This window comes from Leptinotarsa decemlineata, unplaced genomic scaffold, assembly GCF_025532065.1.
Source record: "Leptinotarsa decemlineata unplaced genomic scaffold, Ldec_3_MD MMD2_tig00026282_RagTag_RagTag, whole genome shotgun sequence".
Classification (NCBI taxonomy): Eukaryota; Metazoa; Arthropoda; class Insecta; order Coleoptera; family Chrysomelidae; genus Leptinotarsa; species Leptinotarsa decemlineata.
Window position 1 is genome coordinate 7,459,771 of NW_027412668.1, and position 18,076 is coordinate 7,477,846.

At 37.5% G+C, this 18,076-nt stretch overlaps 1 long non-coding RNA gene across 1 annotated transcript; it reads left to right on the forward strand.

Annotated features, from left to right (window-relative positions):
• The first annotated feature begins 607 nt into the window (after positions 1-607).
• LOC141484754 (uncharacterized) lies at positions 608-1,492 on the forward strand. Its single transcript, XR_012466780.1, has 2 exons — positions 608-960; positions 1,177-1,492. It is a non-coding gene; the product is annotated as an uncharacterized lncRNA (long non-coding RNA).
• The last annotated feature ends 16,584 nt before the right edge of the window (positions 1,493-18,076 follow it).

An 18,076-nucleotide genomic window follows, 5' to 3' on the forward strand; every position in this document is an offset into this window, starting at 1 on the left:
CTAGCAGACCACTATTATAATCTTCATGCAGTCATTGTTCACTGTGGTTTTGGCGTTGAATCTGGTCATTATTACACCTTGGTCAAAGACAAAAGGGACTGGTTTATGTTTGACGATAGTCGTGTCACTAAGTGTTCTGGCGATGTATTGAATTAATTGGAGCCTCTGGAGATACCCTACATTTTGTTTTATGAGAGAGAGGGCATTGGCAGATCAAGATCTTCACATACTGTGGTGCTGCAGGTTTTTCCGGGTTTTCCTGCAGCTGAAAAATCAAATGCGCCAGTGGAATCAATGAAGTCGCCCCGGAGCGCCAACTAATTTTTGTTGTTGTTTTATAATTTCATAAAAAAATGTATACCCTCATATGTTTTTTTTAAATCGCTGTTTTTAACATTCATCACAGGTATAGTCCTCAAGGAAATAGCATGGTAACTGCAGTCGCTATTAGACTCAGTAACAACTTTCTGATCCATTCATGCAAAGGGCATCTTTGGACTTAACTTCAAAATGAATTCGGTACACCAACTGGTTAATCCTCATATTCTATAGAAAATTATAATAATAATAATAAATGAATTTATACACTGTTAAAAATAATTGTGAAAAACATGGATATACACTGTAATTTTCACAATATTTATAGGGTAACTTCAATTTTACACAATAAAAAACGTGATAATGGAATTAACAGAATATCATATGTTAACCAAAGACTTGAGTGAAAATACGTTGTGAAATTAAATAAATCACATGAGATTTCATGTGAAGTTCAATTTACATGATATTTTGTGTGAAATCCCCTCCAAGAAACGTGGTACATCAGTGACCTTCCATTTTCAGAACGCCGCGGTGACTTGAGAATCCCTTTGAAACCTAGTAAGTATCTAAATCAGTTGAAAACTTTGGTCAAACCGTGCGTTGTAAAAAGTATGGTGCTTGGGAATGCAGATAAACAAAGTTAAGTATCTATATAGTTATACAGATGTATTAATGTATGGTGTGTTCTTTCAAGTGCGTATCGATTAGGAAATATGATTTACATCAATATTTTCACAGAAAATGTAATGGGGTAACATTTGTATGTTTTCATTCTAACTGTGGAATTTCGATTTGAGCAGTTGCTCTCATCAGCATTAAGGTGGAAATTTAAAATAATCTATGTATTTTTTTCAGTTTCTGAGGGACTGTCAATCCACCATGTGTTATTTGAATATAAAAATATTAAAGACGGATATAAAAGCTTTCTAGAAGCTTCCAAAGTAGCTTTCTCTTTGTTCTTCGTTATAAAAATACCCAAAGGCCTTAGAAACTTCATTGGAATTTCTTCAGAGAATGATTTTGAAGATACATCCGGATATAGAATCGAAGTCAAAAAAAATGTCCTGTTTGAAAAAAAAGTATTCAACTTCATGAATAAATAAATATCACAATAAGATGAGAATATGTTATCATTAAACCTAATAAACGTTTCTATGCTACATAATACATATTTCATGTGTAACTTCATTCATTTCATTTCAGATCGTTTCTTCAAACTCGTTTTTACCATATTTTCAAGATCCTCAATTCGAAAACAGGGCAAATATACTGTCAAAAAAGGAATAGTTATTGTTAACAGAATATTTTCAACTTGTCTAATGAAAAAACATAATATCCTAATTTCTCAATTTTTCTCAATACTGTACAGAGTAAAATTCATAATCACCCTTTTAACCAATTTTCTTCCTAGGTTTTGAAAACGTAGTAAAATAATTACAATAAAAATGATATTTTATTTCGAAATAATTTAGCATACTGCAATCACACAGTATAGATATAATTTCTCACAACTGACGATATAATTCATAGATAATAACTCTCGTGAATTGGAGTTTATTTTATGTGATACTACGAATGAATATTAGAAGTGAATATAGATTTTTACATTATGAATACTTTAATACATTCATAAGTCATGTGATTCCTGCATTTATGGTCGAAAATTACAAAGGAGATTGTGAAAATTACGGTACTTGTATGGTAAAATCACATGACTCAATATGTAAATTCTCAAGGAGTTTTCACCAAATTCATTTGGTAATATGACGTTCACAGAAATCCCTGTGATATCACATTATTTTACGTTGGTTACAAAAAGGCCAAAGTAATATTATGTAATTTCACAAGATTAATTTTTGCAGTGTGGACAGCAGAATTAACATGATACAATATGGAGAAAAACAAAATACAAATTTGTCAATAGGATACAAGATTGAACACGTTCCTCTTGCACCTTCCAAAAAAAAAGATGGAAAATATGAAAAACAAAAAAAATAACAAAGGACCTAAAATTGTAATTTTAATTGTGATAGCGGGTACAACATTTAATTCGAATAAAAAGGGGAGATGAGGCGGATATCGAGACAAACAACAATACTACAAATATTTTAGCTATGTGTTGTAGAAGATATTCGGGTATTGATGTTTTTTCAAGAAGTGTGTGTAGCATTTGTTAGAATTAAATTCTGTACCCAGACTACGATTTTTATTTCCGATTTAGATATTACTTTGGAATTTCTCTCTTCTCTTCTCTTGCCTATGAACCTCAACAATCTGTGACGATTGTGATAAGAAATACGTTGGTCAAACCAAACGGACTATATATGCTCGCTACAAAGAACATGTTTCGCATGTTCGGCTTCATAGACCGGAGAAATCTAGTGTCGCTCAACATGGCATAGAGAACGACCATAGAATGTGAGAAATGTTTGAAATTGTTGAGACCGGTATATGACAACAGGTTTCTGGATGCCTTCGAAAGCTTGAAAAAAAGTAGTTTGGCATAGGAATAATAACAGGTAGTAGTTGGGTAATACTACACAGATATCAACCTGCCTAGGAACCTATGCGACTGTATCCCAAGCGGAAATTTACGCTATTGAATTATGTGCGGAGAGATTGGAAGAATCCAACCTCTAACACAAGTCAATAAAATATTCTCTGACTTTCAAGCGGCGTTGGAAGCTCTTGGCTCCTACCGAGCAATGTCTAAATTGGTAGCAAATTGCCAAAAAACGACTCTCCTCGATAGGAAGACTCAACAGATTGTCTCTGGTCTGGATTCCTGGTCATACTGGCCTAAAAGGCAATGAGGCTGCCGACTCCCTTGCAAAGGAGGGTGCTGCAAGCAGCTTCATCAGACCAGAACCTTTTATTGCCATCGCTTTAGGCTTTGCCAAATAAAGATTGAACACCTGGATGGCAAGAAGAAATATGGACTTCTGGCAGAATCTTCCAGGATTGGTTCACAAGGGGTTTATTCGCCCTTCGAAGCTTGAAACCAAAAACAGTTGTTGGTGTACATTAGGGATGAACTAGGTTAGGTCCAAAGTGAGAGGGTTTATTCGTTCCTCTACCGCAACCTGCAAGGGTTTATTGTGGCTCACACCTATTCACACTCGACCAAATAAACCCAGCTTCTTAACGAAGCCGATTAGTCTGTATGGTGCGTGGTCTTTTAGGTCAGATGGTAAGTAAGAGTACGGCTCTGCCAAACTCAAAAATAAGAACCTGATTCGGTCCCCAGCGAGTCAGGCACAAAGTATCTGCTCTGCTGTTTCATCATTTTCCAAACAGAGGCGACACACAGTGTCTTCCGACAAGCCGAGTCTCTGCATATGATGATTCAAATGAGAGTGGCCTGTTAGACAACGCAGTATATTCCTACTGTAGTCCAACAACTTTTTAGTATCAAGCTTCGAAGGGTGAATAAACGCTTTGGAATGAGCCAATCCTGGAAGAGTCTGCCAGAAGTCCATAAATCTTCTTGCCATCCAGGTGTTCAATCTTTGTTTGGTAAAGACTAAAGCGATGCCAAAGACAGGTTCTAGTGCGATGAAGCTGTTTGCAGCAACCTCCTTTGCAAGGGAGTCAGCAGCTTCATTGCCTTCCAGGCCAGTATGACAAAGTCCATATATTCGTATGTGTATCCCAATAAAGGTCTAATTTTAGCTTTAGGGTTCGTTTATCAGATGTATGTCATAACTTAATGAATGAGCAAGACTTTTAGGAAAGAAAATCACAGCCTCTGGTTCTGGAAACTACCACCTCTCTTTATGAATTTTGGTATTCATTAAAAAAGAAATGATGAAATAACAAGTGTCAGTGCATTGCCGGGGATACAATTTCCCTTCAAGTTATGCTTATTGAATAATAAAAGGAGAGGAGAAAAAAGAGCAGTGGGATAATTGTGGGACAAATGTTCCTTGTCATCGAATCAAGACAATGGCTTGCTTGAAGAAAGAACACAAAAAACAGGAATTGAAATGAACAGAATGCTGAAGAAAGGTATCAACATTGTAAAAAACATTTCCATTCAGTGTTTGATAAGGAAGAAACTGATCTGTTGAATAAAGGTTTGAAATTTGGTTTGAGTCTAGAACATGTTGTTGTGTTCAGTGTGGAAAGTGCAATTCAGCATTAACAAGATACATCAAAAAGGTTTTCTTTAGGAGGCTTAAAAGAAACAAAGTAGGGACAGCTTTCACCAGCTCTGACTGCAGCTTTTCATTTGAATTACCAGAAGAAATCACAATATTCACAGAGGAATTATGTACTATCTGTAGAGCATTAAAGTACATGGAGGAAAAGAATGGTCTAAAATCATATACCGGTCTCAACAATTTTAAACATTTCTCACCTATTCTTCTCTATGGCATGTTGGCCGACACTAGATTTCTCTGGTCTATGAATCCGAACATGAGAAACATGTTCTTTGTAACGAGCTGATATAGTCCGTTTGATTTGACCAACATATGTCTTAACACAATCCTCGCAGCTTATTTCGTAAATCTCAGACTTTTCTTTTTTGGACTTGTCTTTCGGACTGCCCAACACTTGTTGAAGTGTACGTGCAGTTTTGACAGACACTCCTATAGTCACCCATTAGTGTATTTGGGTTCATATGGAAGCACTATGATTTTTGAATCTTCCTCTTTTCGAGAAGTCGAGGCATTACGAAGATACTCCCTAAATGTTTTTCTTTTAATTAATTTATCCACTGTGTTTGATGGATACCTTTTTTTAGTCATAATGATCTCCCGAGAATTCTAACTTGGTTAGCGAAACACGCGTCGAGAGACCGTAATTGTTCTGGTGTTGGGAAAGTGTTTTCAATAGATTCATTTTCATCAGATTCGCAGAGACATTTTGTTTTTTTTTCACCTCGCCATTTGCTATTCATCACAGAAAAAAATCGCTGACGTTGCGGGAATAAACAGTAAATATGAAATTGAATGTTGCGTATTTTATTGTTCCCATAAAGTATAATTACCCGAAACAACGTTACCTACAATACTTTATTATGAAGTACAGGTAGCAACCCTGGACTTAGCTTGCTTAATTCCAACGAGAACGGTACGTAACAAACTACAGTATTGGTACCAATCGCTTCAAGGATCAACCTAATACACCTCGAACTACATTTTTAAGAACGTTTTCATTTGAAGGAAAGTATCCTTGTGGAATAAATTTCCCGTGACGATTTTTCAAATGAATTCAATCCGCAGCGACTGAGACGTCACAGTCGCATAGGCACTGCTCTCAGAGCGTCTTTGCGATTTTCCATTTTTGTACTAGCAGGACATAAAAACTTGTTTTAGGTATCTCGGGAGAATGCATGTAGGACATATATTATCTACCATTAGAAATATGAACGATCTTAATAATATTCAGCATTCGAACGTAAACCACGAGGAAGCAACAAGGAACGAATTGCGCGAAAAGCACGCTGGGTATGTAGTTATGCACGACGGACAAATAATGCATTCAATTCGTCGTAACTGCAACCACAACAATCCAATCGTCAAGAATCCCCGACGACATCGCGTCATACCAGCAATCATCGAGTTAGCTTTAACTTTCGTGACGTCACGTATTTTTCCTCGTTGGCAGTTCATCAATTGACGAAAACATCATAAACAATAAATTGTTTAGTGGCGTGCTTTGTATCTCGATCGAGTCTAGAGCAAGATAGCGCGCATCTGAATAAACAAAATAAGTGCTGACTACATCTCCAACATATATTCCGATTGATAATTTTTAATCGCATCAAGCGACCCGCGGATCGCAAAACAGAAAACTATAATGCCGAGTCCATCAAGAGAGAGAGGCGTTATTCAGTTTTCGAATAGCCCGAACGTAGCAGCAAAGAGCAATGTCTAAGTTATTATCAATTACTGTGACTCAGCCGTTTGGCGGCCCGTTCACAATTCACACCCATGCATAAAACATAGTCTGTCTCTGTCTATTCCGGCATTCGGATCGATCGGCGAACGGGCCGGAGTATGGTTAGGTTGGGTCGCCCGTTCTCCCTACTCTAATAAGTTTCTTGTGTCGCTGTCTCTGTCTGACGCACGGTTAGGCGGTCGTGCGCTTCTTTTTCCTTGACGTCAGTGTTTCACTGGTAACCATGGACGGAGAAAAGAGGAGTCGTATTGTGATTCACTGAAAAATCGTCAAAGTTTGTAATTTTTAATGGAATGTCGCATTAGCGACTACCAGGAGTTAGAATGATTCAAGAAGGTAGTCACGATCGGAACCGTTTCCTTGTGCATACAGATGGAAGCGATTGGTTGTTGTTCGAAGAGATTATACTTGCACTGATTACATACAGCAACGTATTTATAGCTGTTGCTGCATGGATATTATAATAAATTGAATTAGGTGATCTGATTTGGGGTAATTAAGAGTTGGTTATCCATCCTAAAGAACCAGGAAAGGGTCTTAACCTACTAGAAGTCTATCATAAAAGGTTTATGGCAGATACCTTCAAAGTGTTGATAAATTTAGTTTTTATAACTTTCGGCAAAAATGTTGCCTCATGCAATAAGTTGCCTTGTGCAACTTATTACATGAGGCAACATTTTTGTCAAATTAAAAATTTGTGCAAACATGCCTATACCTGAAGCATTTGAATGTGTACAAATGAAATGAAGGATTTATTTACAAAACCTCCCGTCTATGACGAGACCAAAAAAAACATGTTTTTAAGATAACCTGCTGTCGCCTCCTTGCGTACGACAACTCTCAGAACTCAAAGTTGTGCGCGCTATGGATTAACGATGTCTTACCTTTTAACGAAGAAAGGTTATTATTCAGCTTACTCTCTCATACATCTTTTCAATCACATAGTGCAGTTCTTAGACCAATTTTTTTTCAAGGACAAAACAAAAGCACTTCAGGAAAATCCTCAAGTCGCTTTAAGAGCGGTGCCTGTGCGAAAGTAGCGATTCACGTGGGATTTGAATAGCAGTTTCCCAAATGAAAGAGTTCACAAAGAGTAAAGTTCGAGGTGTGCTGAGTTGAACGACAAAACGATGAGCAGCCACATTCCATCGCGTATTTCTGATATGTATTGGTCTTGGTGGAATCAAATGTGTCACTTGAACAACTCCCGTGAAAGTATATATAAAAGAGAGATAAGTCTCCAACCTTCCTTCTATGCTCCAGACTATCAAGGTTTCAAGTCATGTTTGTGTCTCCAATCAGGCGAATAGCTCTTTTCTGGATGGAATCCAACAGCTTCAGGATATGCTTAGGGGTGGAGCTCTCCATACCTGTGAACAATACTCCAAAGAAGGTCTGATCTGAACTTTATAAAGCATCAAAAGTTGCTGAAGTGTGTACAGTTTTCTGGTTCCTAACAGTGTCCCAAGCTTTTGAGAAGCAGCCTTTGCTATTCCAGCGACATGATTGTGCCAAGACATATTGGTGTCCATTTCTACCCCCAACAAACTCATCGAAGCAGAAAGTGGAATTGTCTGACCTGACATTATTATATCCGGTTCGGAGACATTTATCTTTCTGAAGAAAACCGTTGCCTGGGGTTTTGTGGCATTGAATTGAACCCGGTTATTTTTACCCCAAGTTGAAATCATCAATAGATCCTCGTTAAGATATGCAATCTATTCTGTATCTTCATCTCATGAGTACACTAAAAGTCGTCATCATCTTCTTAAAGTTAATGATCTCAGTCTGCGTTATCACTGACCTTACTGATAACAGTAGGTACGCTTCGTACTCAATGGTCATTAGAAACACATTTATCGAACCCTTCTCGAGTAACCACAGTTATTCCTTGTTCAGAGAAGATTTACTTTCCAAGCGAAGATTGAATCAAAAAGTATCGAATAACAGTGTCAATTTCGCTAATTCACTAGAGGATTATCACTAAAACTTTCAAACTCAATAAACTTCTGCAGCAATTTTTTTTTTCGAAAAATAATTATAATTCACTGTAGGTCAACCTTAGGAGACCTAAGCAACGAGAATCCGATTTCAGGCATCACAAGAAGTAATGAGGAAAATGTCCTCGTAGCTTAATAAGAAATGAGCATCACATTTCAGTCATCACAAGAAGTAATGAGGAAAATATTCTCGTAGCCTAATCACTCATTTGGTAGTCTTTCAAGGTAAAAGTTTACTTGAATGTGTGAAATGTTCACCTGTGTAAACGCTTATAATCGGGAAATGATTACACCGCTGACCAGGTCTGATACATACCATTATTAACTTATGTGCAAACTGATCCCAAACATTTCTTATCTATTCTATTGCTGTTTTCTAACTCATGTTGAGCGTTACTAGACTTCTCTGAAACAAAACCGAATATGTAAACATGTTCTTTGAATTACGTCCACTTAGTTTGACCGATGTAGTTTGTATCGCAGTCAGCATAACTTATTTCGTAAATTCTAGACTTTCCTTTTCTGTTTCCTAACAGTTCTAAAAAAAACACTATCACCTATAATTTTTAGAAAATTCAGACCAAGCCATTGATGTATTATGGCTCAATTGGAAGAACTGTAAACTTTGAGTTATCGTCCTAGTTAAAAGATTTAGTTTCATCATCTCCTGATGCTAACTTGGTTAGCGAAATGAGCGTCTAAAGTCAATGTATTTGTTCTGATGTGAAAAAGTGTAAATATAAACTATTTTCTGGACAATTTTAGAACAACATTTCTAATTCATAGCCCCAATCTAACTATTCAAATGTTTGTTCCAATTTTCGAAATATAATTCTCTTCGAATTCTTTCCTCACATTGGTATATACATAGTCAATATAATGTAAAGTAAACCTCTACCGTCCACGTTTAAATGACAGCACCCGTAAATGTATTCGTACAGCCATTCATTGTTCGTTTGGTAGAGATGTTTTTTTCGTGTGTGCCCCGCCATAAATTTCTTTCGTTTGTTTTCTGTTTTTTGTCTTACTTCCGATTCAACTGTTTCGGTATTTAATGAACAAATTTCCTCTCACGGAAGAAGGAGGAGTAAAACACTTATTTGAGACAAGTTGGCAAGACAAAAATAATATTTGCTTGGACCTGCATAGAATAAAGTCAAATTTATCTTCTGGGTTTAAGTGAGGAAGTTAAGAAACAATTTGAAATAGGTGAAAAATTGCCATTATGTTATTATGCTTCCAAAACTAGTCTGTTCTATAAAAATGCTTTAGGAGATTAACACTAATGCCATTTAACATTCAGCAATCCTGGACTATACAAGTATAACACCATCATCGAGCATGTATCTAAGAGAAATGCATGTTGTCACAATTAATTTCATTCAGTTTTCGTTTTCAGTATTTTTTATCAACTGTATTATAACGTCGTAAGTTACTGTAGGTCTAGTGACTGGGAGTCATTGAAAGATTTTATGGGTTTTCATTTTGTGAGCGATAAGCTGCTGTTGTTTTCAGTCATCCCAAAGACGCTCGTCTAAATAGATATGGCCATATCAATTTGAATACAGAAGAAATCCGTGTATTTCCACTAAACAACACTTCATGATTTAGGTATTTCAGAATTCGTTTGACGATGATGGACATCTGTTTAAAAAAATCTGTTTAAAATCTGAACATGAACAGTATCATTTTCAATACAGAGGAATTTACGTAGGGCAGTAAAAATATCTGCAGTTACTTTTTCTACACAATATGACGTGACTACGTGTTGTAAAGTCTGAAGTATACGTCTTAATCAGCGTCCATAACATTTACAGGAAATCCTCGCATTCCAAACGTGAATAAACCGATACGTCGCCCCAGATAAATAATTTTGACGCCGCCTATGTATGCTACACTGTGCTGCTTTCACGGAAAGCTACAACACAGCCGACCCTCCAGTCTATTTCTCTCTGTAGTCGCCCAGGCGAATACTGCTCGAATCGTGCGGACAAACAAAGCCGTAGCAGTCGATTGTTTCGGCGGCCGACTCTACTAGTTACATATAACCATGGAATGGATAATTTCGAAACTTCTACTCTGTATTTCAAGCATAATAATGGAAATAAGATAATCAAAATTTGCGCGTACAGAAAGAGCGACGGATAAATAGAGTCGACGCATTTCGAAATTTGAATGTTGTCCCGAGGATTTTTGACTTTGAAGCAGGGAATTCGCGACCCTCACTCTGATGCGATGTAAATTACACAAATGAGAATTTGTACGAACCAGCGATATCGGTTGTGTGCAGGGGATTTTATCCGTTCCTGCTGTGTTATCTAGGGATGCTGCCCGAAGTTTGGTGCTTTAGACAATTTTCACTTCACATACTCTTTCTCCTACGAGATAGGTAGCTTGCGATTCGCCAGAGTTGCGCATTCGTCATACAGCCGAATCAAATAATAGAAATAATTGAAGGAAATTTTAAACTTCATGGGATTTCGACGTGAAATGTAGAAGCACACATTTCTGCTGCCTCCAGCCTTTTTTGTTGCCTCTCCTACGTTGCTGAAATTGACTATTAAGGATAAGTGTATTGTAAAAGGCTCACTTTTTTCATTCCAAGAATGAAATCGGTACTTTTTTCTAAATTGGCGAATAAGTGAGTGTCATTCTATATTTTAGAAAAGAGCCTCAAAGAAGCGGTTCAGCGAGAGGGGGCGTGACGTCACAAGATATATGGAATTTAAAGCCGGCTAGAAATCACCATTATTTTTCAAGGTTTTTTTAAGCATTGTGAGAGTTCTATTATTTTTTGTTTGTTTGTATTCATCTGCCTATGTTGTGGAAGTATAGAGAATAGAAAGTCCTAAAAACGTATTATATTACTGAATTTGACAAAAAAGTCAGGAACAGTAAAAAATTGTATTTAATGTAACAAGAATTCACAAATATACAGGGTGTAACATAAGTACGTTAAAATATTCAAATGACGTATTCCTGAGACAATTTTAAGAAAAAAAGTCTATATGAACTTGTGTCCGAAAATGCTTCGTTTCGGAGATACGGGGTGTTGAAATCGATTTTTTTGTTCGCTTTTTGAAAATAACTCTTGCAAAAAATAAGTTATTTGCACGAAATTCGGTAACCTGGGTTTTTTGACGTGGGAAATCATAATTTCGTATTAATTTTCATGTAACATCTAGAGGACGCTGCGTACGCTGTCATTATTTCTTTCAAATTGCCCTAACTTTTTTGACAGTAAACTTTTGGTACTTTTCATGAAAAAACCTAATTTTCACACCTTTTCCTAGTGAAAAAGGTACACCTCCTCAACAACACGAGGTGATCGTTTTAGAGATATTTACAATTTTCTATATCGATGCATATTAGGTACTTAGCTACTAGGGCGCTAAGTAAAGTTGCTGAGAACATTACAAAAACTATAGTCCGTTCATAATTTGTCGATAGCACAAAATGAGGGCCCAAGTCATAAAACGGTCGTAAAACTCGTAAAATCATAGGCGGAGGTTCCTGAGGTGTTTATTCATTAAATATAAAGCTTCAGTTTATATTCGAAACTTGCCTTGAAAGGGTGAAGTTGTTACGAACGAAAATAGTTTTTGGTTTAGTACATTTTTTAATCGCATTTAATTTACGGCTCGTTGGTGTTTCGGCGTCTACGGCAGTAATTAACGTCTCTAATATTTATTTTGCGAATTTTGTGCAGTGCGTGAGTAACTTTTTTTCATATTCCTACAAACATATACGTACCTTTCGTTCCTGTTTGTTTTGTTTGATTGCTTGCGATGGCTTCGTCATCATCATCATCAACATCATCAAGTTTTACACCGGTACTGTTGCGTACAGTCAGTAAGTCTGTCTATTCACCAAGAGAGAAGACTATTGTTTTGAACGTTCACGATGCTCTGGTTTCTCAGAATCCCACAAACACTGTTCAGAACATAATCAAGAGTTGTGCCAACATGACGGGCGTAGGGGACTCAACAATATATAGGTTCCTATAAGAAAGAAAAAAAAAGGTATATCTAACCCAAATACAAACGAATACTTAAAGAGGGGGAGAAAACCTATTGAAATTGATGAATTTGCCAAAAATGGTATTCGAAGGAAAATTCACGAATTTTTTTACAAAAAAGAAATACCCAACTTAAACAAAATTTTACAAGAAGTTAGAGACGACCCGGATTTGCCTCATGTCGGACGAACCAAATTGTGGCAAGTTTTAAAAGAATTAAATTTCCGGTGGGAGAAATCAGACCGAAAATCACTTTTGATTGACCGGGAAGAGATAATATGTTGGAGAAGAAAGTATCTAAGATCTATACGAAAATTTCGGGCTGAAGGAAGGCCAATTTACTATCAGGACGAAACGTGGGTAAACGCAGGTCATACTCTCACAAAAATTTGGACAGATAAAAATATATCAAGCTCCAGGCAAGCCTTTATGGAAGGTTGGTCTACTGGTATTTCCCCACCCTCTGGTAAAGGCAGTAGATTAATAGTTTCTCACATTGGCAGTGAAAAAGGATTTGCTAAGCATGGTTTGTTGGTATTTGAATCCAAAAGCACAAAAGACTATCACGAGGAGATGACAGCTGATGTTTTCGAAGAGTATTTTGAGCAGATGATTGAACATATACCACCAAACTCAATTATAGTATAAGATAATGCACCTTATCATTCACGACTAGTTGAAAGACTTCCAACGACTGCGTGGAAGAAACAGGATATCATTGACTGGCTGCGGAATAAGTCCCTGCCTTACGAAGATGGAATGGTTAAAGCAGAACTTTTAAAAATTGCCCGGCAACACAAAGCTAAGTTCAAGAAATACGTAGTTGACAAAATGGCGGAAAGACGAAACATCACAGTCCTTAGACTTCCACCCTACCACTGCGAATTAAATCCAATTGAACTCATTTGGGCACAAATGAAAAGCTATGTGGCTAGAAAAAATACGTCATATAAAATACAAGCTGTACGTGAATTGTTATATGAGTCTTTACAACATATTACAGAACAAAATTGGCGAGATGCAGTAAGACATGCAATAGAAGAAGAACAAAAAATGTGGGATCTTGACAATATAATTGATGCGACTGTAGAGACACAACCGCTAATTATTAACCTGCAAGACGACTCGGATTCCGAAGATGATCCTGTTTATTTTGAATTTGAATAGTTTTGTAAGTAATCGTAATATCATTTAAAAATAGGTATTAATTAAACAAATGTATCTTTTACAAATTGCAGGTAACTTATTATTTTTGAATAAAATAAAGAAATTTTTTCAAAATAAAAATACAGTTTACAGTACCTACAGTTTAAGAATATTAATATATTTATTTATTTAAAGTAACTAATGTTTTAATCATATACTCTACGACACTGGTCACTCATTTCCACTCAAAATACCTACATAATCGGATTAAAAGTTTTATAGCTGTATTGTATTTCTTCAGATACAAGGTGGGTTAGTCGAAAACATCTTAAACTGCCAGTTTTAGTTTGGTTTTTGTTATTATATCATATTAGCTGTCCTCTCTGTATTTCAGTTCTCTAATGAGGGTCAAACTTGCAGTGAGCTATCAACAAATTATGAACGGACTATAGGTATGTGGTGGATATCGTCAAAATAAACAACTCCTTCCTATAAACTGCTTAACGAAGAACGATTCGTTTTCGAAATACAGATTGTTGATATTTTTCTTAACATAGTTGGTTTTTGTCATAAGTTTCTGCAATTTTAGTTATTTTCATCAAACTTTATACGCAGTATACCCGTACAGACTTCTACTAAACTGAGCATTATCGAACTGCTTTTTAATTATTCAATTAGAAAGTGCTACATCTCGGAGTTTGTAAAAAAACAATTCGGAGAAGTACTATGTTATTTATTAGGAAAATAAACATATAAAAATTGAACGAAACAACTATTACAACTGTTCAAAGTGACGATCCCAACAGTAATACAAGCTTCTGCTCTCGTCATCAAAGAATTCCGCACCCGTTGAAAAATGCCCGGAGTGTTTCTTATCGTTTCGCAGCAAGCTATGATGCGATCCCTCAACATTTCCTCATTTTCAATGGGGCTAGCATAAACTAGTGATTTTAGGTGTCCCCAAAAGAAAAAACGGACGGGATTGAGGTCCGGTAACCTCGGGGGCCAATGCTCAGTGCCTCCCTCCTCTTCCTATCCATCGTTGGGGATATGCTACGTCTAAAAAATTTCGTAGACCAATGGGAATATCTTCCATAAGTTGGGGAAGCTCGTGTTCCAAGAAATGTAGGTAAGCATCTCCATTCAAACGTAAGGGGAGAAAATAGGGCCCAATTAAATAATCCCCAATTATGCCTACCCATACATTAAAAGAAACTCTGTCTTGGAAATGAGTTTACGTTATCGCATGTGGGTTATCTTAAAACTTTCATAGCCTACTCGATTTAATTAATTCAATTTGCAAGCGGAGAGTGACAAAAATTACTGAAATGAAATTTGGCTATAAAGTAATATGCATCGATATAGAAAATTGTAAATATCTCGAAAACGATCACCTTCAGAGTTGTTTAGGAAGTGTACATTTTTTACTTGGAAAAGGTGTGGGAATTAGGTTTTTTCATGAAAAGTACCAAAAGTTTACTGTCTAAAAAGTTAGGGCAATTTGAAATAAATAATGACAGCGTACCTACGCAGCGCCCTCTAGATGTTACATGAAAATTAATACGAAATTATGATTTCCCACGTCAAAAAAACTCCGGGTACCGAATTTAGTGCAAACAACGTTTTTTTTGCAAGAGTTATTTTCAAAAAGCGAACAAAAAAATTCAATTTCAACACCCCGTACCTCCGAAACGAAGCATTTTCGGACAAAAGTTCATATAGACTTTTTTCTTAAAATTGTCTCAGGAATACGTCACTTATGTTACACCCTGCATTTAATAATATCATTATAATAATAAAAACTGCATTTGCTCAGGATACACAATTCTTGAACCCAATGGTCACTCATCGTCCTAAATGAGTAATGGTTATTGACTAATGAAGCTTATTTACTTCTTCAAATGGGTGGGAGCTTCGGAAAAAATACACCTGATTGGCAAATCCTCTTCAGTATGATAATAGCTTGTTTCAAAAGTTTTATGTGTTTTTATAGCTCCGTGTTTCAGAAAATATCTATTCTACTAATTGATAGAGAATTTGGTACTCTATATATTGATGCTGCTTATTTTTATCAAATTTTAATTTTTTGTCTCTTCTCAGATTATTACTATACGATGTCGTCAAACAATTTTTTTCTACGAATTCAAATTGAACCAAAGCGCAGCCCTAAAAATTAACGGGGCATTTGGCAAATATAGTGTTAATGAAGGCACTGTTCGACGCTGGTTTGCTAAATTTTGTTCCGTAGATTTAAGCCTCGAAGAAGACCCCCAAGTGGTCGACCATCAATAAATAATGGAGGATGAGGAATTGAGGGCCCTGGTGGAAACTGGCCCATCTCCAACGGTGTGTGGGATGGCGGATGAACTGGGCGTCAGCTCCCATGAGGTTTTTAATGGTTTAAAACGTATTGGAAAGATCAAAAAGCTCGAAAAGTAGGTGCCACACAATTTGAACAAGCGACAGAAACTGTCACGCTTCGAGGTATGTTCTTCTTTGCTTCTGCGCAATCAACTGCGGATCGGATCGTCTCATGATGAAAATTGAATCCTCTACGACAACAGGAGACGTTCATGACCGTGATTGGACACCGACGAGCCACTCGGCCACTTCCCAAAGGCGACAGTGCATCAAAAAAATACCATGGTCGCTGTATGGTGGTTAACTATAAATGTCTACAACCAGGCAGAGTCCTATTGTGAAGAAATCGACGAAATATACCAAGTATTGCGTCAGCAGCAGCCGACACTGGTCAACAGAAAGATCCGTTCCTGCTCCACAACGCCTGTCCGCACGTTTCACAAATCATCGTCCGAAAATTGAGCATCAAAGTTCTGCCCCACCCACTCACCATACTCCCCAGACCTTTCGACAACCGACTACCATCTTTTCAATACCACCCAGTTGGTTGGCATATATACCTAAAGTATATATAGCTAAAGTAGGTCGGAACGACCCACACCCCAAATAGGTACGACCAATCAGCCTCACATCCTTCCTGTCGAAAGGACTTGAGAGGATACTGGACGAACACATCAGAAAGGTTGCTTCATATGCAGCCCCCCTGAATTACCATCAGTATGCATATCAATCCGGCAAATCGACAGATTTAGCATTAAACAACCTTGTAGAGAAAATTTTTCAATCCCTTGACAACAAGGAGATTGCGGTTGCTGTATTTCTCGATATTGAAGGAGCATTTGACAATGCACTACCTAAATATATAGGATCAGCCCTGGCTGAAAAAAGCAAAGAATCCACCATAACTAGATGAATCGATGCCATGCAGGTTAACAGAACTGCAACTACGACTCTTCAAGACAAGGCCATTAGGTTCAGGGTCACCAGGAGCTGTCCTCAAGGTGGAGTACTATCTCTCCTTCTGCAAAGTCATCTGCAAGCTTATGCACATGACTTTGCATTCTTGACAAGGTCCGTGTTGGGAAGGATAGCGTGTGATATCCTCCAAAGTACGATGGACGTAGTTCACAGTTGGTGCCAGAGGGAGCAGAGGTCTGTCAACCCCAGCAAAACTGTGGTAATCCCCTTCACCAGGAGGAGAAAATGTGTGACGGTCTAACGCCACTTTCCCTCAATGGTGTGAGGTCATTCCATTTGGAACGGAGGTGAAATATCTTGGCATTGTCCTTGATAAAAAACTTACCTGCAACGTTCATTCGGGATTTTTTTTTCACAAATCCAGACTGTTCCTATGGACATGTCCAAGGATTTTTGGTTTTAGGGGTTTGGGGTTTAGGTCCCAAACAAATCTATTAGATATATATGATTGTCAGACCAATGATCACTGAGGCAATTGCCTGGTGGCCGAAGTCTTTACAGAAAACGGATAAGGCGAAGATTTCTGGCTTACACAGACAGGCTTGTCTGGCTATCTGTGGTGAAGATCCTTCTAGAACTATCTCCTCTCCACATTTTTCTGGAGAGAGAGGCTAGATGGACTGCGCATATAGACTGGTACACATCGCCAATTGCATTAAGCAATCTAATGCATAGTACTCTAGATTGCTGGCTGATACTTTAGGTCAGCGGCAATGGAGATCCTTTTGGAACTACCTTCCCTTCACATTTTTCTGGAAAGAGAGGCTACATGGACTGTATATAGGCTTGTGAACATCGCCAATTGCACATAGCAATCTAATGCAGAGTACTCTAGAGTGCTGGCTGAGACTGTTACAGTTACAGCACTCTGGGAATGACCTCTGACAGTATGCCTCCAACTGTCAACTATGAACTACCGAGTTGAGAGGATTGGAACCCCCGGAAGAAGGAAAGAGCAGATAGTTGTTGGTTCACAGATGGATCAAAAATACCGGCCTCTGGTTCAGGTGTTTTCCGTTGCAAACCCAAGACAGAGATATCAACATCATCATAACCAATGGACATATGCGACTGTGATTCAAGCGGAAATCTATGAATTGTGTGTACACACAAGTCAATAAGAATTTTCTCAGACAATCAAGCGGCGTTGGAACGTCTAAATTGGTAGCCAATTGCCAAAAACGACTCTCTTTGATAGAAAGACTCAACAGATTGCTTCTGGTCTGGATTCCTGGCCTTATTGGCCTGGAAGGCAATGAGGCTGCTGCCTCCCTTGCAAAGGAGGGTGCTGCACGTAGCTTCATCGAACTAGAACCTGTCATCGACATTGTTTTAGGGTTTGCCA